This window comes from Nerophis lumbriciformis, linkage group LG31 (assembly GCF_033978685.3).
Source record: "Nerophis lumbriciformis linkage group LG31, RoL_Nlum_v2.1, whole genome shotgun sequence".
In the NCBI taxonomy this organism is placed as follows: Eukaryota; Metazoa; Chordata; class Actinopteri; order Syngnathiformes; family Syngnathidae; genus Nerophis; species Nerophis lumbriciformis.
The window spans coordinates 22,913,520-22,941,116 of record NC_084578.2 but is presented as its reverse complement, the minus strand read 5'-3'; positions in this window follow the sequence as shown (position 1 = coordinate 22,941,116).

Here is a 27,597-nt window from a genome sequence, read left to right as displayed (position 1 = left end):
TACTCAATATGACAGTAATGTTCTTAAAATCCTGAGATAATGCGAAAAAAGCAATACAAATGTATTCAATCATAATTTCTAAACTAAACATGCAAAATGTGTAAAAATTCCTGTAATATTGAATCATGCGAGTTTTACTAGAAACAGTTGTTTTAGTAAGGTTTGCAAAAACCAAAATTATGTTTTACTCTTTATGAAAGTAAACTGTCACACTCAATATGACAGTTATTTAATCATAGCTCCTAAACTACACATGCAAAATGTCTAATGATGCCTCAAATAATGCATTCTACGGAGTTTTAATCTAATTATATGCTTTTTTAAATCTTGCAAACACAAACAGTAGTTTTTTACTCAATATGACAGTAATATTCCTAAAATCCTGAGATAATGCGAAAAAAGCAATGAAAATATATTCAATCATATTTCCTAAATCAAACATGCAAAATGTGTAAAAATGCCTGTAATGTTGAATCCATGTGAGTTTTACTAGAATCGGTTGTGTTTGAAATTTTTGCAAATACAAAAATTAGGTTTTTTTCAACATGACAATGTACACTCATTATGACAATAAATTAAACCTAACTCCTAAACTACACATAAAAATGAGCTAATATTGCCTGAAATAATGCATTCTTGTGAGTTTTACTCAAAACATATGCTTTTTTAAGGCTTGTAAACACAAAAAGTGTTTTTTTACTCAATATGACAGTTATATTCCTAAAATCCTGAGATAATGCGAAAAAAGCAATAAAAATATATTCATTCATATTTCCCAAGTAAAACATGCAATATGTGTAAAAATGACTGTAGTATTGAATCCATGTGAATTTTACTAGAATCAGCTGTGTTTGAAATTTTTTGCAAATACAAAAATTTGTTTTTTTTCACCATGACAATGTACACTCAATATGACAGTAATTTAAACATAACTCCTAAACTACACATAAAATGAGCTAGTATTGCCTGAAATAATGCATTCTTGTGAGTTTTACTCGAAACATATGCTTTTTTAAGGCTTGCAAACAGAAAAAGTAGTTTTTTACTCAATATGACAGTAATATTCCTAAAATCCTGAGATAATGCGAAAAAAGCAATAAAAATGTATTCCATCATAATTTCTAAACCAAACAGGCAAAATGTCTAAAAATAACTGTAATATTGAATGCATGTGAGTTTTACTAGAATCAGTTGTTTTTGTAAGGTTTGCAAATACAAAAATTAGGTTTTACTCTATACGAGAGTATACTGTTACATTTAATATGACAGTTATTTAAACATAACTCCTAAACTACAAATGCTAAATGGTTAATGATGCCTGAAATAATGCATCCTTAGGAGTTTTACTCGAAAAATATGCCTTTTTAATCCTTGCAAACACAGAAAGTAGTATTTTACTCAATTTGAGAGTAATATTCTTAAAATCCTGAGACAATACGAAAAAAGCAATAAAAATGTGTTCATCATAATTGCTAAACCAAACATGCAAAATGTGTAAACATGCCTCTAATATTGAATCCATGTGAGTTTTACTAGAATTAGTTGTTTTTGTAAGGTTTTCAAATACAAAAAATAGGTTTTACTTACTATGACAGTTATTTAAACTATATGTATCTTTGTGAGCTTTACTAGAAAAAATATATTTTGAATGTTTACAAAAACAAAAGTTAGTTTTTTTTTTACTCAATATGATAGTATAACTGTCATACTAAATCCATCCATTTTCTTCCGCTTATCCGAGGTCGTGTTGCGGGGGCTGCAGCCTAAGCAGAGAACCCCAGACTTCCCTCTCCCCAGCTACTTCGTCCAGCTCTTCTCGGGGGATCCCGAGGCGTTCCCAGGCCAGCCAGCTGATATTATCTTCCCAATGTGTCCTTTGTCTTCCCCGTGGCCTCCTGCCGTTTGGACTTGCCTTAACGAAAAAAGCAATACAAATGTATTCAAACACAACTCTTAAACAGAACATGTAAAATGTCTAAAATGCCTTTAATATTGAATATATGTGAGTTTTACTAGGATCAGTTGTTTTTGTAAGGTTTGCAAATACAAAAATTTGGTTTTACACATAACTTTATAACTCAATATGTGTGGCAGTTGTACTACCACACTCAATATGACAGTTATTTAAACATAACTCCTAAACTACACATGACCATTTTCTAATAATGCATGAAGAAATGTAACTTTGTGAGTTTTACTAGTAACATTTTCTTTTGTAAGGTTTGCAAAGACACAAGTTAGTTGTTTTTTTACTCACTTTGACAGTATACTGTCACACTCAATTTCAGTTATTTAAACATAACTCCTAAACCACACATGCAAAATGGCTAATAATGCCTGTAGAAATTTATCTTTGTGAGTTTTACTGGGAAACAATATTTTGTAAGGTTTGTAAAGACACAAGTTAGTTTTTTTTACTCAACATAACAGTATAACTGTCATACTATATATGAAAGTTATATATACATAACTTCAAAACTACACATGAACATTTTCTAATAATGCATGAAGAAATGTATCTTTGTGAGTTTTACTAGTAACATTTTCTTTTGTAAGGTTTGCAAAGACACAAGTTAGCTTTTTTTACTCACTTTGACAGTATACTGTCACACTCAATATCAGTTATTTAAACATAACTCTTAAACCACACATGCAAAATGGTTAATAATGCCTGTAGAACTGTATCTTTGTGAGTTTTACTGGGAAAACATATTTTGTAAGGTTTGTAAAGACACAAGTTAGTTTTTTTACTCAATATAACAGTATAACTGTCGTACTATAAACAAAAGTTATATAAACATAACTCCAAAACCAAACATGCATTATGTCTAAAAATTCAGCACTGCAACTACACATGCACCGGATTTAAACTAAATGTCCCTGCTGCTGAGGTCCGAGTTGCAGGGCTGGCCACCACGCCAACATCATCCAGGGCCCCAGAAACATTTGTAGGTCAATGCCCCACAATACAAGTAGACGCTGGAGGCACTATTCTGCCAGGACTTTTAGACACCGGGTCCCAAGTGACGCTAATGTCCGAAAGCCTATTTAATGCTCACTTTACCGAAGCTAAGCTCGAAAGGACCCCTACCCTTTTTCGTCTAAGAGCAGCTAATGGCCTGGAAATCCCCTATATCGGCTATGCGGTTCTTGATTTTGAGGTAGAGGGTGTTAAAGTTCCCGAAAAAGGAGTAGTAATTGTTGCGGATCAAAACTGTACACACCCCTTCATAATAGGTATGAATCTAATCGTGGGTTGTTGGGATGCCGTTTTTAAATGTCCTAAGACCTCTACTCTTCGGCATCTTCAAAAGCAAAAGGTTTGGAGGGAAGCTTTTGCTACATGTTCCCGTATAGAAGCTGTTGCTGCTGAAGATGGCTTGCTAGGCCACGTGAGATTGGCCTCGAAGACTAGTATTACATATCCCCCAAAGGAGATGTTGGTGTGGGGCTAACTACTGCGCCCTGGTGGAGGCTATGCCCGGTGCAGTTGGCGTGGCAAAATCACTGGTCGTGGTGAACAGAGGTAGGCTGCCCCTCCGTGTTTATAACCCCCATTCCTACAGTATTTCCTTAAAACGATTTGAGAAGCTAGGGCAGCTGTTCTGTGTTGATGATAGTGATATGCATGGAGCTGAGGATCTGTGTTTGTCTCTAGTAGAGGAGGGTGTGGTAGAAGTTCACTCATTGATGCCACAGCCCAAACCAATCCAGAACTGTCCCCAGATGTTAGGGATTTGAGTGATAAGCCGGATCTGTCTGAGCAGCAACAGGTGCAGCTACGCGCCCTGCTGGCGAAGTGGGAGAAGGTGTTTGCACAACATGAGGACTTTGGAAGGACCAGTGTTGTGCAACACAGGATACTGACTGGAGATTCCGCCCCTACCAGGGAGAGATACCGACCCATCCCGCCTCTGTTGTATAAGGAAGTGAAGACACTGCATGCTTTCAGGTATGCTTGAACAGAGAGTGATAAAGGAAAGCTGCAGTCCCTGGGCAGCGCCTATAGTGTTAGTCCGCAAAAAGGATGGGAGTTGGCGCTTTTGTGTAGACTACCGGAGGTTAAACTCAGTTACACATAAAGACGCCTTTCCGTTCCCCCGAATCGAAGAGACCCTTACTGGTCTGAGCAAATCTGAATGGTTTTCGACCTTAGACCTCGCTAGTGGGTATTGCCAAGTGGAGGTGCACCCGGACGATCGTGAAAAGACTGCATTTACAACTCCCCTCGGACTGTTCGAGTTTGAACGCATGCCATTTGGTCTATGCAATGCACCTGCCACTTTCCAACGGCTTATACATCATTGTTTGAATGGTCAAATAGCGGAATCATTGTTGGTTTATCTTGATGACATAATCATTTTTTCTGTTGATTTCACTGCCCATCTACAGCACCTGGACCAGGTGTTTGAACGGTTGCAGCGACATGGACTTAAACTCAAGCCCTCTAAGTGCAAGCTCTTTCAGCGTGAGGTGAAATTCTTGGGACACGTGGTGGATCGGGATGGAGTGAGACCGGACCCAGGTAAAATTAAGGCAGTACAGGACTGGGCCGCTCCGACCACTGTCAAGGAAGTGAGAGCGTTTCTTGGATTGGCAGGCTATTACCAACGTTTTGTGGCTAAGTTTGCTAAAATAGCCCGTCCCCTAAATAAATGTCGGTGGGACGGCCTCACTGGCCGTCCCACCGACAAGAAGGCACAGGCTCACAAAATAGTGTGGACACCAGAGTGTCAGACGTCCTTTGAAGAGCTAAAAAAGGCTTTGACCGACAGTTGCCTGCCCGCTATGCAGGGACTGACAACGATAATGTATGGGGGGGGATGTGATGGGACACAAGTAGGGGAATTTATTTTTTTTGTTTCATTGTCATGCATGTCTGAGTGTTTTTATTGTTGTAGATTTTAATTGCATGTTTTTACATTTTACAATTTGATTGTATTTTTAATTGCATGTTTTTACACTTTGAGGACTTTGACTGTATTTTTAATTGCATAATTTTATTCCTTGTGGACTTTGCTGGCATTTTAAGACGTTTCCCCTTTTAGCTTGTTGCCCCTGACAACCAAAGTGCCCAATCGAACGGCACCTGAAATCAGACGCACCTGTTGAGCATTAGGACTGCACACATTTAAAAAGTAGCGACCAGGAGGATCGTCAGGCTTGACAAGGAGGACCGGGTGAACGCGCGCGGGTCGAGAAGGAATCCCCAGGACTACCCAGCATACCCGCAGGCTACCGAAAAGAACCCCCAGAATCCCACAAGGGGCAGAGGAAACTCTGCCTCCAAAGTAAGTGTCGTGCCTTGTGGATTTGCAGGGGTATTAACTGCCTTGGGCTGTGTGCTTGTGGCTCGTGTGTCGTGCGCTGGCTGTGTGGTTCTGTGAGCAGGAGCAATCGAACACGATTCATAAACCAAAGATGTATTATGTCTAAAAATGCCTGTAATATTGTATCCATGTGAGTATTACTAGAATCAGTTGTTTTTGTAAGGTTTGCAAATACAAAAATTAGGTTTTACTCACTATGCCAGTTATTTAAACATAACTCCTAAACAACAAATGCAAAATGGCTAATAATGCCTGGAGATGTATCTTTGTGAGTTTTACTAAAATGTTCTTTTGTAAGGTTTGCAAAGACACAAGTTAGTTGTTTTAATCAATATGATAGTATCACTGTCATACTAAATAAGAAAGTTGTATAAACATAATTTCAAAACTACACATGCAATCAGTCTAAAAATGCCTGTAATATTGAATCTATGAGTCTTACCAGAATCAGGTATTTTGGTAAGGTTTACAATTACAAAAATTAGGTTTTACTCATAATGACAGTATAACTGCCACATTCAATATGGCAGTTATTTAAACATAACCCCTAAACCACACATGCAAAATGTGTGGAGATGTATCTTTGTGAGTTTTACTAGAAAACATATAATTTGTAAGGTTTATAAAGACACAAGTTAGGTTTTTTTACTCAATATAATAGTATAACTGTCATACTAAATCTATCCATTTTCTTCCGCTTATCCGAGGTCGGGTTGCGGGGGCAGCAGCCTAAGCAGAGAAGCCCAGACTTCCCTCTCCCCAGCCACTTCGTCCAGCTCTTCTCGGGCGATCCCAAAGCGTTCCCAGGCCAGCCGGCTGACATAGTCTTCCCAATGTGTCGTGGGGCTTCCCCGTGGCCTCCTGCCGGTCGGACTTGCCCTAACGAAAAAAGCAATTAAAATGTATTCAAACACAACTTCTAAACCAAACATGTGAAATGTCTAAAATGACTGCAATATTGAATCTATGTGAGTTTTACTAGAATCAGTTGTTTTTGTAAGGTTTGCAAATACAAAAATGAGGTTTAACACTTAATAACAGTATAACTGCCACACTCAATTTGACAGTTATTAAAACATAACTCCTAAACATGAACATTTTCTAATAATGCATGAAGAAATGTATCTTTTGTGAGTTTTACTAGTAACATTTTCTTTTGTAAGCATTGCAAAGACACAAGTTAGTTTGTTTTACTCACTATGACTTTACTGTCACACTCAATATGACAGTTATTTAAACATAACTCCTAAACCACACATGCAAAATGGCTAGTAATGCCTGTAAAAATTTATCTTTGAGTTTTACTGGGAAAAATATTTTGTAAGGTTTGTAAAGACACAAGTTAGTTTTTTTTTTACTCAATATGACAGTATTACTGTAATACTAAATATGAAAGTTATATAAACACAACTCCAAAGCCAAACATGCATTATGTCTAAAAATGCCTGTGATATTGTATCTGTGTGAGTTTTACTAGAATCAGTTGTTTTTGTAAGGTTTGCAAATACAAAATTTAGGTTTGACTCACTATGACAGTTATTTAAACATAAATCCTAAACAACAAATGCAAATAGCTAATAATGCTTGGATAACTGTATCTTTGTTATAGAGAGCCTGCTGACCAACAGCATCTCTGTCTGGACTGGAGCCTGCAGTGCCTCAGACTGGAAGTCTCTCCAGAGAGTGGTGAGGACGGCGGAAAAGATCTTCAGGACTCCTCTTCCTCCTGGAGATCGCAAAAAGCGCTGCGTGACCAGGGCTCAGAAAATTTGCAAAGACTCCTCCCACCCCCACCAAGGACTGTTTTCACTGCTGGACTCTAGAAAGAGGTTCCGCAGCCTCCGAAGCAGAACCTCCAGCTTCTGTAACAGCTTCTTCCCTCAGGCCGTAAGACTCTTGAACGCATTATAATTAAATTATCCCCTCAACTCCCCTCAAAATGGATTAACTCGCTGGAATAAAAAAAACAATATAACATACACCCATAAACGTGGGCGCATGTGGAAAAAGTGCAATATATTTATCTGCACAGTAATCTTTTTATTTATTTATTTATATGTATTTAAGTATATTTATTTATTTTATATTTATATATTTTTATTTATTTATATATGCACCTTAATGCTTTTTTATCCTGCACTACCATTAACTAATGTAAGGAAATTTTGTTCTTATCTGTGCTGTAAAGTTCAAATTTGAATGTCAATAAAAAGAAAGTCTAAGTCTAAGTCTTTACTAGAATAACGATCTTTTGTAAGGTTTGCAAAGACACAAGTTAGTTTCTTTTTACTCAATATGACAGTATAACTGTCATACTAAATTTGAAAGTTGTAAAAACATAACTTCAAAACCAAACAAGCAATCCGTCTAAAAATGCATGTAATATTGAATCTGAGTTTTACCAGAATCAGGTATTTTGGTAAGGTTTACAATTACAAAAATTAGGTTTTACTCATGACAGTATACCTGCCACATTCAATTTGACATTTATTTAAACATAACTCCTAAACCACACATTCACAATGGCTAATAATACCTGGGGAAATGTCTGAGTTTTACTGGAAAAAAATATTTTTTAAGGTTTGTACAGACACAAGTTAGTTTTTTTTTTTACTCAATATGACAGTAACTGTCATACTAAATATGAAAGTTATATAAACATAACTCCAAAACCAAACATGTGTTATGTCTAAAAATGCCTGTAATATTGTATCCATGTGAGTTTTACGAGAATCAGTTGTTTTTGTAAGGTTTGCAAATACAAAAATTTGATTTTACTCACTATGACAGTTATTTAAACATAACTCCTAAACAACAAATGCGAAATGGCTAATAATGCTTGGAGAAATGTATCTTTGTTTGTTTTACTAGAATGATTATATTTTGTAAAGTTTGCAAAGACACAAGTTAGTTTTTTTTACTTAATATGACAGTATAACTGTCATACTAAATCCATCCATTTTCTTCCGCTTATCCGAGGTCGGGTTGCGGGGGCAGCAGCCTAAGCAGAGAATCCCAGACTTCCCTCTCCCAAGCCACTTCGCCCAGCTCTTCTCGGGGGATCCTGAGGCGTTCCCAGGCCAGCCGGCTTACATAGTCTTCCCAATGTGTCCTCTGTCTTCCCCGTGGCCTCCTGCCGGTCGGACTTGCCCTAACGAAAAAAGCAATAAAAATGGATTCAAACACAACTCCTAAACCAAATATGTATAATGTCTAAAATGCCTGTAATATTGAATCAATGTGAGTTTTACTAGAATCAGTTGTTTTTGTAAGGTTTGCAAAAACAAAAATTAGGTTTAACACTTAATGACTGTATAACTGCCACACTCAATATGACAGTTATTTAAACATAACTCCTAAACTACACATGAACATTTTCTAATAATGCATGAAGCAATGTATCTTTTGTGAGTTTTATTAGTAACATTTTATTTTGTAAGCATTGCAAAGACACGTTAGTTTGTTTTACTCACTATGACTTTACTGTCACACTCAATATGACAGTTATTTAAATATAACTCCTAAACCGCACATGCAAAATGGCTAATAATGCCTGTAGAAGTGTATCTTTGTGAGTTTTACTGGGAAAAAATATTTTGTAAGGTTTGTAAAGACAAGTTAGTTTTTTTAATTCAATATAACAGTATAGCTGTCATACATATGAAAGTTATAGAAACATAACTCCAAAACCAAACATGCATTATGTCTAAAAATGCCTGCAATATTGTATCTGTGTGAGTTTTACTAGAATCAGTTGTTTGTAAGGTTTGCAAATACAAAATTTAGGTTTTACTCACTATGACAGTTATTTAAACATAACTCCTAAACAACAAATGCAAAATAGCTAATAATGCTTGGAGAGATGTATCTTTGTTATAGAGAGCCTGCTGACCAACAGCATCTCTGTCTGGACTGGAGCCTGCAGTGCCTCAGACTGGAAGTATTTTCAGAGAGTGGTGAGGACGGCGGAAAAGATCATCAGGACTCCTCTTCCTCCTATCCAGGAGATCGCAAAAAGCGCTGCGTGACCAGGGCTCAGAAAATTTGCAAAGACTCCTCCCACCCCCACCAAGGACAGTTTTCACTGCTGGACTCTAGAAAGAGGTTCCGCAGCTTCCGAAACAGAACCTCCAAGTTCTGTAACAGCTTCTCCCTCAGGCCGTAAGACTCTTGAACGCATCATAATTAAATTATCTCCTCAACTCCCCTCAAAATGAATTAACTCGCTGGAATGAAAAAGACAATATAACATATATCCATAAACGTGGGTGCATGTAAAAAAGTGCAATATATTTATCTGCACAGTAATCTATTAATCTATTTATATATATTTATTATATATATACATATATACATATATATACAGTATTTATATATATTTATTTATCGAAATATGCACCTTATTGCTTTTTTATCCTGCACTACCATTAACTAATGTAACGACATGTCGTTCTTATCTGTGCTGTAAAGTTCAAATTTGAATGACAATAAAAAGAAAGTCTAAGTCTAAGTCTAAGTCTTTACTAGAATAACGATCTTTTGTAAGGTTTGCAAAGACACAAGTTAGTTTTTTTTAACTCAATGGTAATATACAGTATAACTGTCATACTAAATATGAAAGTTGTATAAACATAACTCCAAAACCAAACATGCAATCCGTCTAAAAATGCATGTAATATTGAATCCATGTGAGTTTTACCAGAATCAGGTATTTTGGTAAGGTTTACAATTACAAAAAATTGGTTTCACTCATAATGACAGTATAACTGCCACATTCAATTTGACATTTATTTAAACATAACTCCTAAACCACACATGCAAAATGGCTAATAATGCCTGGAGAAATGTTTCTTTGTGAGTTTTGCAGGAAAAAACATATTTTGTAAGGTTTGTAAAGACGCAAGTTAGTTTTTATTACTCAAAATGACAGTATTACAAAAAAAGTTATACAAACACAACTCCAAAATCAAACATGCATTATGTTTAAATCTGCCTGCAATATTGTATCCATGTGAGTTTTACTAGAATCAGTTGTTTTTGTAAGGTTTGCAAATACAAAAATTGGGTTTTACTCACTATGACAGTTATTTAAACATAACTCCTAAACAACAAATGCAAAATGGCTAATAATGCCTGTGAGTTTTACTAAAATGTTCTTTTGTAAGGTTTGCAAAGACACAAGTTAGTTTTTTTACTCAATATGATAGTATCACTGTCATACTAAATAAGAAAGTTGTATAAACATAATTTCAAAACTACACATGCAATCCGTCTAAAAATGCCTGTAATATTGAATCTATGAGTTTTCCCAGAATCAGGTATTTTGGTAAGGTTTACAATTACAAAAATTAGGTTTTACTCATAATGACAGTATAACTGCCACATTTAATATGGCAGTTATTTAAACATAACCCCTAAACCACACATGCAAAATGGCTTATAATGCTTGGAGATGTATCTTTGTGAGTTTTACTAGAAAACATATAATTTGTAAGGTTTATAAAGAGACAAGTTAGGTTTTTTTACTCAATATAATAGTATAACTGTCATACTAAATATATCCATTTTCTTCCGTTTATCCGAGATCGGGTAGCGGGGGCAGCAGCCTCAGCAGAGAAGCCCAGACTTCCCTCTCCCCAGCCACTTCGTCCAGCTCTTCTCGGGGGATCCCGAAGCGTTCCCAGGCCAGCCGGCTGACATAGTCTTCCCAATGGGCTTCCCCGTGGCCTCCTGCCCATCGGACTTGCCCTAATGAAAAAAGCAATAAAAATGTATTCAAACACAACTCTAAACCAAACATGTAAAATGTCTAAAAATGCCTGTAATATTGAATCTATGTGAGTTTTACCAGAATCAGGTATTGTGGTAAGGTTAACATTTACAAAAATTAGGTTTTACTCATAATAACAGTATAACTGCCACATTCAATTTGACATTTATTTAAACATAACTCCTAAACCACATGTGCACAATGGCTAATAATGCCTGGAGAAATGTCTCTTTGTGAGTTTTACTGGAAAAAAATATTTTTTAAGGTTTGTACAGATACAAGTTAGTTTTTTTTATTCAATATGACAGTATTACTGTCATACTAAATATGAAAGTTATATAAACATTACTCCAAAACCAAACATGCATTATGTCTAAAAATGCCTGTAATATTGTATCCATGTGAGTTTTAGTAGAATCATTTGTTTTCATAAGGTTTGCAATTACAAAATATGGGTTTTACTCACTATGACAGTATACTGTCACACTCAATCTGACGGTTATTTAAACATAAGTCTTAAACCACACATGCAAAATGGCAAATAATGCCTTGAGTTATGTATCTTTGTGAGTTTTACTAGAAAAAATATATTTTGTAATGTTTGCAAAGACACAAGTTAGTTTTTTACTTAATATGACAGTATAACTGTCATACTAAATCCATCCATTTTCTTCCTGCTTATCCGAGGTCAGGTTGAGGGGGGCAGCAGCCTAAGCAGAGAAGCCCAGACTTTACTCTCCCCAGACACTTCGTCCAGCTCTTCTCGGGGGATCCCGAGGCGTTTTCAAGCCAGCCAGGAGACATAGATAGATAGATAGATAGATAGATAGATAGATAGATAGATAGTACTTTATTGATTCCTTCAGGAGAGTTCCCTCAGGAAAATTTAAATTCCAGCAGCAGTGTACAAAATTGTAAAAAGTGAAAAGTAAATAATGGGGGTATAAATTGAAACAAAATAGAAACATATTACAATAGAATAAAAGTAAAAAGCAACAATGAGAATAAAAATATAACAGTAAAATAAGAATATAACAAGAGAAACTAGGCAGTAGTGACCATGTTTTGAAAAAATATTGCATTCTTATTGTTTTGCATCCCCTGTCATCCTAGTAGCCCCCCACCCCCAGAGAAGAGTTGTACAGTCGAATAGCGTGTGGGACAAAGGACAGCCGCCTCAGGAAGTACAGCTCTGTCCTTTCCTGTACAAGTGGTCTGTGTTAACAGTCCAGTCCAGCTTATTGTCCACCCACACCCCAAGATACTTGAATGATAGTCTTCCCAATGTGTCCTGGGTCTTCCCCGTGGCCTCCTGCCGGCCGACCTTGCCCTAGCGAAAATAGCAATAAAAAATGTATTCAAACACAACTCCTAAACCAAACATGTAAAATGTCTAAAAATGCCTGTAAAATTGAATCTGTGCGAGTTTTACTAGAATCAGTTGTTTTTATTTTATTTTTAAATAACTGTCATATTGAGTGTGACAGTATACTGTCATAGTGAGTAAAACTTAATTTTTGTATTTTCAAACCTTACAAAAACAACTGATTCTAGTAAAACTCACATGGATTTAATATTACAGGCATTTTTAGACATTTTGCATTGTTGGTTTAGGAATTATGTTGGAATACATTTGTATTGCTTTTTTCGCATTATCTCAGAATTTTAAGAACATTACTGTCATATTGAGTAAAAAACTACCTCCTGAATCCGAGGTTTGATTATCCGGCGTAGCCTCTTCTCCAGTACACATGAATAATGCCTGTTTGGTTTTGGAGTTAAGTTTATATAACTTTTACATTTTGTATGACAGTTATACTGTCAGATTGAGTAAAAAAAAACTAACTTGTGTCTTTACAAACCTTACAAAATATTTTTTTTTCCAGTAAAACTCACAAAGATACATTTCTCCAGGCAATATTAGCCATTTAGCATGTTTGGTTTAGGAGTTATGTTTAAATAACTGTCATATTGAGTGTGGCAGTTATACTGTCATTATATGTAAAAAATATTTTTTGTATATGTAAACCTTACCAAAATACCTGATTCTAGTAAAACTCACATATATTCAATATTACAGCCATTTCTATACGGATTGCATGTTTGGTTTTGGAGTTATTTTTATATAACTTTCAAATTTAGTATGACATATTGAGTAAAAAAAACTAATTTGTGTCTTTATGTTACAGGTCTCACAGGCGTGTGAGTTCAGTAGACAAAAGGTTGTGTTAACCCCTGGAAAACACAGGCAATGTTTAAGAAGAGTAAAGACATGAACAATCCTTGAAGCTTCCCAAGTTTCCTCTCTTTATTACACATTATATATATTTCCTATAATCCACAATGACAATATAATTATTATTCTCTAAATTCAATATTACATTCTCAAAACATATCTTCTTCATAGCACAATAGCTATTATAATGGTATATACTTCTGTATATTCACATTTCTATATATTGTTGTTACAGAAACATCTTGAGTAATAAACTCTTTCACAAATGGGGAAGTATCATTTAGACATGAAATGTCCTTGGGAAGTACACTTGGAGTCAAACAAAATGTATCCACATCACTCAGTTCATTATCTATTTACAAATATAAGAAACAACAATAACATATTTACACAGATAATAATATGACCTTGTGTGAGATAAAGATAGAAGAGTATTTCTTTACAACACAGAACTATATATACACACTGCAGTGCTCTTCGGTTGGCATAAAAAGGGTTAACTGCTCTCAACTGACCCACACGCAAAGAAGAGCTAGCTAGATGCTAACACACGGTGGTATTAAAGTCTAAAGGCACTAAAACATCAATCTCTGTCGCTGAACCATATTACATTTGAATTGTAAGGTGTTTAATTAGCAAACGTTTACATTTGATATATTTCACAACATTACTGACCTGGAAAACACAGGCAATGTTTAAGAAGAGTGAAGACATGAACAATCCTTGAAGCTTCCCAAGTTTCCTCTGAGGGGAGGGGGAGGAAATACCCACACCTAAAAAGGGACCTACAGGCAACTACTTCACTACACATTAGTTCCACTCTTCATTTCTGGCTTTACACTACATGGATGGAAAACGGCTATAACCTCTGTCAATAAAAAGTGATTGACAAAAAAACATATATATTCCACATTGTGAAGGCATCACACACTTCCCGACAAACACAAGTGGCTCCTGACACTTAAGAATAACAGAATCATAAACTCATCTTGCACAATCTAATACTTTTTTTTTTCATTGGAACAATTCATTTTTATCAACTCAACTTTCACAACATTCATGAATTGTTTCCAACAGATGTGTACAACTGTGAGTGTTTTAATTGTCAATAACAGGTAGCAGAGTGTGTGGCAGGTAAGTACATATATGGGTTTATAATCGGATGGTGGAATGGATAAGGATAAGCTGGAATGTGTTGCATTTGAGTGTTCTGTGTTGGATATGTTTCAACTGCGCTAATGGTAGGGCGTAACTGATAGGTGGGTTGGCCAAGAGAGGGATACGTGAACACATAGCCTGGTCTTCGCTCTCGAGTTGATTGTCTCAGTGGTCTAGGGCTCTCTCGTATTACATTTACTTCTTGGTCCTGGTTTGCATCTTGCACATTCAAAGGCATGGGTTCTAGCCCTTGGTCAGGTCCACTCACATGCAATATCTCTTGTCTGTCAACAGAGTTTCTTATGTCACTGTCACGGGCAGGATGAGATTCTTGTCCTGGCTCAGCTGCCCTTGTAAGCTCTGGCTGATATGGGGTCTCCCGTGTTATAAGGTGGTCGTGGAATTTGCTCTTTCTGTTCTGGTGTACTGTAGGGACCCGGAGCCAATATTGACAAGGATTTTGAGCCTCATCACTGTCATCATCTGAACCACTGTCTGACCTTTGTGCCTGTTCAATGTTCTGTGTGTGTGTTTGGCTTCTTTTAAGTTTCTTCTGCGATTGGGCTGTTTTATCAGGTAAGCTTTGAGGGGTCTCAACTGGCAAGTCATTAACTTGTAATAACAAGTTTCTATGTAGTGTGCGGGTGTAGCAGCCTCCAGATTCTGGGATCACTTTGTAGACAGGGTTGTCCCCTACTTGTTCTTTTACCACATAGATTTTCTGTTCCCAGTAAGGTCTCAGTTTACCAGGTCCGCCTCTTTGACTCAGATTGCGGACAAGGACTCTGTCTCCGACTTGAAGAGTCACTCCTCGGCATCTCTTATCATAATGTTCCTTTCCCTTTGCGCTTGATTGTTGGCTGTTTGAGTTAGCAATCCGGTATGCCTCACTCATCTTTCTAGCCCATTTCTCAACATATCCTTTTGGACTGTCAACTCCTTCATCATTCATGAGCCCAAAGAGAAGGTCAACTGGGAGACGGGGGTGTCTGCCATACAACAAGTAATAGGGGGAAAAGCCTGTAGCCTCATGTTTTGTGCAGTTGTATGCATGTATGACATGGGGTAAATGGTCCTTCCACTGTTCCTTCTCCTTTTCTCCAAGGGTCCTTAACATTTGCAACAGTGTACGGCATTTGCAACAGTGTACGGTTTAGCCTTTCAGCTGGGTTGGACTGTGGGTGGTAGGGGGAAGTCCTTGAGTGCCCAATACCAGACAGTTGCCTGAGTCTTCTGAACAATTCGTTTTCGAATTCCCGGCCTTGATCATGGTGGAGTTTGGTGGGGTACCCAAACCTAGGGATAAAGTCATTGAACAGTCGATCGGCTGCTGTCTTGCCAGCTTTGTTACGGGTGGGATAGGCCTGTGCAAAACGAGTGAAATGGTCTATAACAACCAAATGTACTCAAACCCTCCACGGCTAGCTTCTAAATGCAGAAAGTCAATACACACGAGCTCCAAAGGTGAGTTTGATGTAACGTTACTCATGGGTGCTCTTTCGTGCAATGTGGTTTTTTTCTGCTTGATACAGGGGCACTTTTTAGCTACATACTCTTCAATATCCCTTTTCATGAAAGGCCAGTAGAATCTGGCTCTTGCTAAGTTTAGCACCTTTTCGACACCTATATGGCCCATGCGGTTGTGAAGGTGGACAAGAACTGTCTGCTTATAGGTGGCGGGAATTACTAGTTGTCTTCTTTCTTTAGTCTTCCTATAAAGAAGGTCATCCTCTATAACTAGTCTATTCCATTCTCGTAACAGTTTTCTGATGTTTATGTCAGTTTTAAGTTTGTCCACCTGTGTGAGTGTCATGTCTTTCTCTTTAAGTTCCATAACTTTTCCAACTGCTGCATCTTTCCTTTGTTCTCTGACCATCTCGTCATGACTTATCTGTGGCAGAGGTTCCGTTTGGGGTTGGTCCTCAAATATAAAGTTAAGAGCTGCCACCCAGGCTACATCCCCTTGTTGGCCTCGTCGACTCCCTTCCCATATTGCTCCTACCGCTTCTTGAGATAGTTCTCCGGAACACTCATCTATTAAGGATCCAATATCCAAGGGGCAGCGAGACAAAGTGTCTGCATCGATGTTACTTCTGCCGGGTCTATATTTTATATCAAAATTTAAATCCGCGAGCTGACCCACCCAACGGTAACCCACAGCATTGAGTTTGGCAGTGCTAAGCACATATGTCAAGGGATTGTTGTCTGTGTAGACCGTGAAGTGGGGTGCATAAAACAGATAATCCCTAAATTTATCACATACTGCCCACTTCAGGGCTAAAAACTCAAGCTTCCCACTATGTAGATGGTAATTCTGCTCTGCTGGTGTCAATGTACGTGAACCATATCCAATGATCCTCATCTTTCCATTTTGATTCTGATAGAGAACTGCTCCTAAGCCTTTCTGGGAAGCATCTGTGTGGAGAATAAAAGGGCTGTCAAAATCGGGGTAGGCCAGTACTGGGGGTTTGGTGAGCATGTCAATTAGGCTTTCCAGAACTCTTTGATGTTTCTCACACCAGTTCACTGGGGTTCGAGATGACTGCTGAGCACTCTTGTTCTTTCCATGTGACGCATGAGGCTGTTGGGTGTCCATCCTCACCTGGAGCAGGTCATACAAAGGTTTTGCTATTCTTGAGAAATCCTGCACATATGTCCGATAGTAACTCAAAAATCCCATTAATTGCCTGACATCTCCAACTGTCTGTGGTGTCTTTTGTGCCAGTGCCTGGACAGCTTCTAGGTCTTTGGGATCAACTCTCACACCTTCAGCTGAAACTAGCCGACCGACTTACCGGACCTCTTTGCGAAATAACTCACACTTCTCAGGTTTTAACTTCACTCCATGTCGTTGTAAAGCTTGAAGGACTTTGCGCAGCACCTCCAAGTGCTCATCAAATGATTTGGCATAACACAGCACATCGTCGAGGTAGGGGATGCAGCATTCGTCTCGGAGGGTGCTGAGCATCTCCTCCATGCTCCTTTGGAATGCAGCTGGGGCATTTGGTAGTCCAAATGGGATCCTGACCCATTCGAACAGACCCCAAGGAGTTGTGAATGCCGTCAGATATCTTGACCCCTCGGCAATGAAGCCCTGATGGTAAGCTTTTCCTTGATCGAGAATTGAGAACCAGTTGTAACCTCCCAGGGAGTCAGTGAGGTCCTGGATCCTGGGCAAGGGGTGTCTGTCAGGTACAGTTTTATTATTCAGAAGCCTATAGTCTATGCATAGCCGTAAGGTGCCATCTTTTTTTCTTACACATATGACTGGGGCTGCATAAGGAGACCGGGACTTAACAATCCATTCCTTCACTAAAAGCTCTTGAAGGTACTCTTTTACTTCTTTGTAAAGGGGTTTTGGGATTGATGCATAGGACTTTTGAACTGGAATGTCATCTTTGACTATGACCTCCATTTGAAGGGATGGGATGCAACCGATGTCATCACTAGTACGGGAAAATGCACCTGACTCCTCACAAAGTACTTTGTTCACCAGTTCTTGTTGTTCGGCACTCAGGTGGTTGAGATCAACAGGGGGCAACCAATGTTCAACAGGGTTGTTTGAAGAGACTGTCCTTACCTCAACTGCACTATATTTTACATTTGTCTGTGCAGTCTGCTGGGTGTCTGGTGTATCTGTCTCTAAAATTTTGTCAATGTGCTGTATAGTGCCCATGGCAGTTCTCTTTGGCAAAATAATGTCATGTTTTGAATGGTTGGCAACAGGTATTTTTATGTAAGGTCGTTGACTGTTGTAGATCTCTAAAACACCCTCTCCTACACTGAACTGTCTTAAAGCCGTGTTTTCCTCCATGGGTTCATACAGGACTAGTGGGTGTTGAAGTTTTGCGGTATTCTATACCACACATGTACAGTTTTTCCAGCTGGGATGATGATGTTATCTTTTCCTACCCTCACTGTGACTGGGTCGCAGTTTGCTCCATGGGGAACCTGGAGAATGTTTACCATGGCTTTTATTTCATCTGCTTCCATCTTAAATGCGCGACATAGGAGGCTGGTAACCCTGGCGGCTGCATCCCCAGATGACTCCGATCTTTTGATGATTGCCTCAATCACATTTGCACCTACAAGTGGCTGAGATAGCGACAACTGGCTGACTAGAAATGGGACTTGTATAGTTAAATTTGGATTATCATTGCCTGCCAGATTAACAGTAAATTCAACCCACCCATCATAGGGGATTGCTTGTCCATTTACCGCATAACCATCCAGGTTCTCCTCAATAAGTTCCTTAAGTGGCCTTACTGCATAGTTAGGAATGTGTGTCTGCCCAATCACGATCAATTATGCTCACCTGGGAGCCTGAATCAAATAGGACACTTACGGGATAGCCACTTATTAGGCAATCCAACAGACTTTTATTACCAACCAAAGGTGCTATGGAAATTGGGGTACGTTGGCCTGAAACCATTTCTGTTTTGCCTCTGTCATGTTTAGTTCTTTGTGTTACGAGTTCAGTGGCTAAGCTTATTCGTGGGGACTTGAGTTGTGCATTGGACTCTGGCTGACCCTCGACAGAGACCGCATTTCGTTTAATCTGAAACTTAATCCGCTTCAAACACCCCACTGCTCTGTGTCCAGCTTGTCCACACGTGAAACAGTGGTTACACTCGGGCACATTCTGTTCAGTGCATTTAGAGCAGAAAGCTGTCCTTATCTTGCTTTGACTTGGATTTTGAGCTGGGGGTTGTTGGAGCTGTCGATTGACTGGAGGTTGTGAGAGAAAATTAGACGGGGCTTGTGGTCGGATTGGCAGTGCGGGGGGGGGGGTATGGGTGCTAACCGCTTGCCGTTCCATCAGTATTGTCACCAGTTGTGTCAGGTTGGCGACTTGGTTACTGAGTTGCTCCAGTGTCTGTGTGTTTGTGCTATTTACAGTTGCATCTCTACCTTGTTCATAACAATGGCCCTCTGTATCCACTGGCACTGTTAGCGTGTATTGTTTTCTGACGGGTTGTTTGACCAAGTCTACGAAGGTGTTCATTTTCATCATTAATGATTTTCATGACATGGCTGAGGATTTCTTCATCGCTTATTTGATGGTTAGAAATGATGGGCCTCAGTCTCTGCCGAAGGTCAGTATATTTGGCTCCAAACCCCTGGTAACTTGTGTGGAGGAACACTTCCTGGATTGTCTTTGGGTCATAAGAAACGTCTGTGCCAGCCTGCCTTGACTGAAATAACAATTTTTGTTTTAGCCCAATCATGCGATAAAGGAACTGTCGGGGTGACTCATGTTCAGTTTGTCGAGCACACATTAGCTCCTGGAACATTTCGGTGGTTGCTTTTTCACCTAGGTGGGACCTTAGGAAACCCTTGAGTTCAGGGATGCTAATTTCATCTTTGTTTACAAGCATGTCTCGAAAAGTGCCTGGTTTAACAACCCTTAAAACCCCTCTGACTACTTCTGGCCCTGTAAAACCCTCTTTAACCCCTTCATTAATTTGTTTGCAAACATTGTTGTAGCTAATGTCTGATGTATGATCTGCAATTTGTCCACCATGTACTTTAAATTCTCTGCGTTGAAAATAGGTGAGGTCGTTAAAGGGAACTAACCTCTCGGTCATCTGCTGTGGTCTTACAAGGTTGGGTGTACTGGGTTGAGCAATACCTTCAGCCTCATACTGTCTAAGCCTTTCACCTAACTCTTCATACACTCTTCTAAGTTCTCCTACTGACTTTGCAGTTGTGTCACAGCTTATGTTAGTAGCATTATTAGTATATAGCTTTGTGACTGTGTTGTGGGAATGTTGGTATGATGATGGTAATGTAGTGCCTGTAGTTACAGTGAGTGGGGTGGAGCTAGGCGAAACATGTACAACATCACTGTCTACATTTACAGGTAAATCAGCAGCAACACAGGAAATCATCTGACAGATTAAATCATTCAGCATCAACAAATTGCCCATACCTTCATCTTCCAGTTCTAGTAAGGCGGGGGACTGAAGATGGGTGATGATAAAGTCCATGGCACCCTCATCATCGCTTACATTTTGTCAAAGTCTTGTTCATCGACTGCAATGCTCCTTGCTACTTGGTGAAGATCGGCACTTGAGAGCCGAAACAAGTTCTTTTTGATACTCCACACCATTTCCTTACGCGCGCCTGTCATGGTAGAGAGTTAAGTAGTTTTACAACGTGATCTTGTTGAATCAGATGTGCTCGCGGGATGGCTGGTGGCCCCTGGTTAAACAGCACGGCTCCCTCTGTGACGCTGGAATCCTGCTCACTGTGGACACCTGCTGGCTCCCTTGTAGGCTGCAGTCACCCTGGTTTTACGGTTCTGATATCTCTGGATCAGCTCCTCCGCTTAAGTGGACGAGAGATCCCGGACGAGCCCCCACTATTTGTTACAGGTCTCACAGGCGTGTGAGTTCAGTAGACAAAAGGTTGTGTTCATACTCTAACCCCTGGAAAACACAGGCAATGTTTTAGAAGAGTGAAGACATGAACAATCCTTGAAGCTTCCCAAGTTTCCTCTCTTTATTACACATTATATATATTTCCTATAATCCACAATGACAATATTTACAAGCCTTACAAAATATTTGTTACCAGTAAAATTTACAAAGATACATTTCTCCAGGCATTATTAGTCATTTTGCATGTGTGTTTTAGGAGTTATGTTTAAATAACTGTCGTATTGAGTGTGAAAGTTATACTGTCATTATGAGTAAAACATAATTTTTGTATTTGTAAACCTTACCAAATTACCTGATTCTGATAAAACTCACATATATTCATTATTACATGCATTTTTAGACTGATTGCATGTTTGGTTTTCGGGTTTGGTTTTGGAGTTATGTTTATACAACTTTTATATATAGTATGACAATTATACCGTCATATTGAGTAAAAAAAAAAACACTTGTGTCTTTGCAAACCTTACAAAAGATCATTTTTCTAGTAAAACTAACAAAGATACATTTCTCCAGGTTTATTAGCCATTTTGCATGTGTCGTTTATGAGTTATGTTTAAATAACTGTCAGATTGAATGTGACAGTATACTGTCATAGTGAGTAAAGCCAAAATTTTGTATTTGCAAACCTTACAAAAACAACTGTTTCTAGTAAAACTCACATGGATACAATATTACTGGCATTTTTAGACATAATGCATGTTTGGTTTGGGAGTTATGTTTATACAACTTTCAAATTTAGTATGACAGTTATACTGTCTTATTGAGTAAAAAAAAAAAAGTAACTTGTGTCAATACAAACCTTACAAAACATTTTTTTCCCCAGTAAAACTCACAAAGATACTTTTCTTCAGGCATTATTAGCCATTTTGCATGTGTGGTTTAGGAGTTATGTTTAAATAACTGTCATAGCAAATGTTGCAGTTATACTGTCATTATGAGTAAAACCCAGGTTTTGTATTTGTAAACCTTACCAAAATACCTGGTTCTGGTAAAACTCACATGGATACAGTTATACAGGCATTTTTAGACGGATTGCAATTTTGGTTTTGGAGTAATGTTTATTTAACTTTCATATTTAGTATGACAGTTATAATGTCATATAAAGTAAAAAAAACTAACTTGTGTCTTTACTAACCTTACAAAATATTTTTTTTCTAGTAAAAATCACAAAGATACATTTCTCCAGGCATTATAAGCCATTTTGCTCGTGTGGTTTAATGTAGCAGTTATCTGTCATTATGACTAAACACTAATTTATGTAATTGTAAACCTTACCAAATCACCTGATTCTTGTAAAACTCACATAGATTGAATATTTTAGGCATTTTTAGACATAATGCATGTTCAGTTGTTGAGTTATGTTTATATAACTTTCATATTTGGTATGACAGTTATACTGTCATATTGAATTAAAAAAACTTGCCTCTTTGCAAAACATACAAAAGATAGTTTTTCTAGTAAAATTAACAAAGATACATTACTTCAGGCATTATTAGACATGTTGCATGTTTGGTGTAGGAATTATGTTGAAAAACATTTTTATTGCTTAATTTGCATTATCTCAGGATTTTAAGAACATTACCGTCATAATGAGTAAAAAACTACTTTCTGTGTTTGCAAGCCTTAAAATAGCATATGTTTCGAGTAAAACTCACAAAGATGCATTGTTTTAGGCTTTATTAGCCTATTTGCAAGTGTGGTTAGGAAGTTATGTAAAAATTACTGTCAAATTGATTGTAGCAGTTATCTGTCATTATGACAAACCGCAATTTATGTAATTGTAAACATTACCAAATTACCTGATTCTTGTAAAACTCACATAGATATAATATTTTAGGCATTTTTAGACACAATGCATGTTTAATATTGGAGTTATGTTTATATAACTTTCATATTTGGTATGACAGTTATACTGTTATATTGAATTAAAAAAACTAACTTGCCTCTTTGCAAAACTTACAAAAGATAATTTTTCTAGTAAAACTAACAAAGATACATGTCTTCAGGCATTATTAGACATGTTGCATGTTTGGTGTAGGAATTATGTTGAAAAACATTTTTATTGCCTATTTCGCATTATCTCAGGATTTTAAGAACATTACTCTCATAATGAGTAAAAAACTACTTTTTGTGTTTGCAAGCCTTAAAATAGCAAATGTTTCGAGTAAAACTTACAAGGATGCATTGTTTTAGGCTTTATTAGCCTTTTTGCATGTGTGTTTAGGAAGTTATGTTTAAATAACTGTCAAATTGAATGTAGCAGTTATACTGTCATTATGAGAAAAACCCAATTTTTGTATTTGTAAACCATACCAATTTACCTGATTCTGGTAAAACTCACACAGATGCAATATTACAGGCATTTTTAGACATAATGCATGTTCAGTTTTGGAGTTATGTTTATATAACTTTTATATTTGGTATGACAGTTATACTGTCATTTTGAATTAAAAATACAAACTTGCCTGTTTGCAAAACTTACAAAAGATAATTTTTCTAGTGAAACCAACAAAGATACATGTCTTCAGGCATTATTAGACACGTTGCATGTTTGGTGTAGGAATTATGTTGAAAAACATTTTTATTGCTTATTTCGCATTATCTCAGGATTTTAAGAACATTACTGTCATAACGAGTAAAAAACTACTTTCTGTGTTTGCAAGCCTTAAAATAACATATTTTTTGAGTAAAACTCACAAAGATGCATTGTTTTACGCTTTATTAGCCTATTTGCATCTGTGGTTAGGAAGTTATGTTTAAATAACTGTCAAATTGAATGTAGCAGTTATACCGTCATTATGAGAAAAACCCAATTTTTGTATCTGTAAACCTTACCAAATTACCTGATTCTAGTAAAACTCACATAGATACAATATACAAGCATTTTTAGACATAATGCATGTTCAGTTTTGGAGTTATGTTTATATAACTTTTATATTTGGTATGACAGTTATACTGTCATATTAAATTAAAAAAACTAATTTGCCTCTTTGCAAAACATACAAAAGATAACTTTTCTAGTAAAACTAACAAAGATACATGTCTGTAGGCATTATTAGAAATGTTGCATGTTTGGTGTAGGAATTATGTTGAAAAACATTTGTATTGCTTTTTTCGAACTATCTCAGGATTTTAAGAACATAACTGGCATATTGAGTAAAAAACTACTATGACAGTATACTGTCACATTAAATCTGACTGTTAATTAAACATAACTCCTAAACCATGCATGCAAAATTTCTAATAATGCCTGGAGAAATTTATCTTTGTAAGTTTTACTGGAAAAAAATAGTTTGTAAGGTTTGTAAAGACAAAAGTTAGGTTTTTTTACTCAATATGACAGTATAACTGTCATACTAAATGTAAAATTTATATTAACATAACTCCAAAACCAAACATACTTTATGTCTAAAAATGCCTGTAGCATTGTATCCATGTGAGTTTTACTAGAATCAGTTGTTTTTGTAAGGTTTGCAAATACAAATGATTGGTTTTACTCACTATGACAGTATACTGTCACATTCAATCTGACTGTTATTTAAACATAAATTCTAAACCACAAATGCAAAATGGCTAAACGCCTGGAGAAATGTATTTTTGTGAGTTTTACTGGAAAACATATTTTGTAAGGTTTGTTAAGACACAAGTTACTTTTTTTTAGTCAATATGACAGAATAACTGTCATACTAAATTCGAAAGTTATATAAACATAACTCCAAAAATAAACATGCATTATGTCTAAAAATGCCAGTAATATTGTATCCATGTGAGTTTTACTAGAATCAGTTGTTTTTGTAAGGTTTGCAAATACAAAATATTGGTTTTACTCACTATGACAGTATACTGCCCCTTTAAACAGACAGTTATTTAAACATAACTCCTAAACCACACATGCAAAATGGCTAATAATGCATGGAGAAATGTATCTTTGTGAGTTTTACTGGAAAAAAGTATTTTGTAAGGTGTGTAAAGACACAAGTTAGGTTATTTTATTCAATATTTTTGTGTAACTGTCAAATCAAATCAACTTTATTTATCATATTAAATGTAAAAGTTATATAAACATAACTCCAAAACCAAACATACAATCCGTCTAAAAATGCCTGTAATATTGAATCTATGTGAGTTTTACGAGAATCAGGTATTTTGTTAAGGTTTACAAACACAAAAATTAGGTTTTACTCACTATGACAGTATACGGTCACATTCAATCTGACAGTTATTTAAACATAACTCCTAAACCACACATGCAAAATGACTAATAATGCCTGGAGAAATGTATCTGTGTAAGTTTTACTGGAAAAAAAAAATAGTTTGTAAGGTTTGTAAAGACGCAAGTTAGTTTTTTTTTACTCAATATGGCAGTATAACTGTCGTACCAAATATGAAAGATAAATAAACATAACTCCAAAACCAAACTTGCAATCCGTCTAAAAATGCCTGTAACATTGAATCTATGTGAGTTTTACCAGAATCAGGTATTTTGGTAAGGCTTACAAATACAAAAATTGGGTTTTACTCATAATGACAGTATAACTGCAAAATTTGATATGACAATTATTTTAACATAACTCTTAAACCACACATGCAAAATGGCTAATAATGCCTGGAGAATTGTATCTTTGTGATTTTTACCACAAAAAAATATTTTGTAAGGTTTGTAAAGACAAAAGTTTGTTTCTTTTACTCAATATGATGGTATAACTGTCATACTAAATATGAAAGTTGTATAAACATAACTCCAAAACCAAACATGCATTATGTCTAAAAATGCCAGTAATATTGTATCCATGTGAGTTTTACTAGAATCAGTTGTTTTTGTAAGGTTTGCAAATACAAAATATTGGTTTTACTCACTATGACAGTATACTGTCACTTTTAATCAGACAGTTATTTAAACATAACTCCTAAACCACACATGCAAAATGGCTAATAATGCATGGAGAAATGTATCTTTGTGAGTTTTACTGGAAAAAAAATATTTTGTAAGGTGTGTAAAGACACAAGTTAGGTTATTTTATTCAATATTTTTGTGTAACTGTCAAATCAAATCAACTTTATTTATCATAATAAATTTAAAAGTTATATAAACATAACTCCAAAACCAAACATACAATCCGTCTAAAAATGCCTGTAATATTGAATCTATGTGAGTTTTATTAGAATCAGGTATTTTGTTAAGGTTTACAAACACAAAAATTAGGTTTTACTCACTATGACAGTATACGGTCACATTCAATCTGGCAGTTATTTAAACATAACTCCTAAACCACACATGCAAAATGACTAATAATGCCTGGAGAAATGTATCTGTGTAAGTTTTCCTGGAAAAAAAAAATAGTTTGTAAGGTTTGTAAAGACGCAAATTAATTTTTTACTCAATATGGCAGTATAACTGTCGTACTAAATATGAAAGTTAAATAAACATAACTCCAAAACCAAACTTGCAATCCGTCTAAAAATGCCTGTAATATTGAATCTATGTGAGTTTTACCAGAATCAGGTATTTTGGTAAGGCTTACAAATACAAAAATTGGGTTTTACTCATAATGATAGTATAACTGCCATCTACAAAATAACAGTTATTAAAACATAACTCCTAAACCAAATATGCTAAATGGCTAATAATGCCTGGAGAAATGAATCTTTGTGAGTTTTACTGGGAAACAATTTTTTTGTAAGGTTTGTAAAGACAAAAGTTAGTTTTTTTTTACTCAAAATGATAGCATAACTGTCATACTAAATATGAAAGTTAAATAAACATAACTCCAAAACCAAACTTGCAATCCATCTAAAAATGCCTGTAATATTGAATCTATGTGAGTTTTACCAGAATCAGATATTTTGGTAAGGTTTACAGACACAAAACTTTGGTTTTACTCATAATGACTGCAACATTTGATATGACAGTTATTTTAACATAACTCTTAAACCACATGTGCAAAATGGCTAATAATGCCTGGAAAAATGTATCTCTGTAAGTTTTACTAGAAAAAAATATTTTGTAAGGTTTGTAAAGACAAAAGTTTTTTTTTTTACTCAATATGATGCTATAACTGTCATACTAAATATGAAAGTTATATAACCATAATTCCGAAACCAAACTCCTAAACCAAACTTGCAATTAGTCTTAAACTGCCTGTAATATTGAATCTATGTGAGTTCTACCAGAATAAGGTATTTTGGTAAGGTTTACAAATACAAAACCTGGGTTTTACTCATCATGACAGTATAACTGCAACATTTGATATAACAGTTATTTAAACATAACTCCTAAACCAAACATGCAAAATGGCTAATAGTGCCTGGAGAAATGTATCTTTGTGAGTTTTACTGGGAAAGTAAGGTGTGCACAACACACAAGTTATTATTTGTTTTACTCAATATGACGGTATAACTGTCATACTAAATAAAAAAGTTATATAAACACAACTCCAAAACCAAACCCGAAAACCAAACATGCAATCCGTTTAAAAATGCCTGTAATATTGAATATATGTGAGTTTTGTCAGAATCAGGTATTTTGGTAAGGTTTACAAATATAAAAATTATGTTTTACTCATAATGACAGTATAACTGCCACACTCAATACGACAGTTATTTAAACATAACTCCTAAAACACACATGCAAAATGACTAATAATGCCTGTAGAAATGTAT